The 258-nt window shown below is 32.2% G+C and overlaps 1 protein-coding gene across 1 annotated transcript in view; it reads left to right on the top strand.

Moving 5' to 3' along the window:
• Window positions 1–258, top strand: part of LOC106870313 (E3 ubiquitin-protein ligase MIB1) — a 16,639-nt gene that overhangs the window by 11,666 nt on the left and 4,715 nt on the right. The window lies entirely within an intron of this gene.

Genomic DNA, 258 nt, shown 5'->3' on the forward strand with positions numbered 1-258 from the left:
CACATTTATGATAAAAGGTGTTCTAGATGTCTTCTCTTTGTGATACTATATCAATCCCCCCATCCACTAAATTTTGTCTTCATCCAAGTACAAGGTGTGCTATACTTCAAGAGGTTGCTAAGAGAAATATCAATAATATTCCTGGCTTTTATCAGTAAATATTAACTTTTTAATGCCAATTGTGAGTGATTAGAGGTGATTAATGATTTATCAGTATCTTGTGAATCTGATAGCTATAGACAAAGGTAGTTACAAGAA

Source organism: Octopus bimaculoides, chromosome 30 (assembly GCF_001194135.2).
Source record: "Octopus bimaculoides isolate UCB-OBI-ISO-001 chromosome 30, ASM119413v2, whole genome shotgun sequence".
NCBI lineage: Eukaryota > Metazoa > Mollusca > Cephalopoda > Octopoda > Octopodidae > Octopus > Octopus bimaculoides.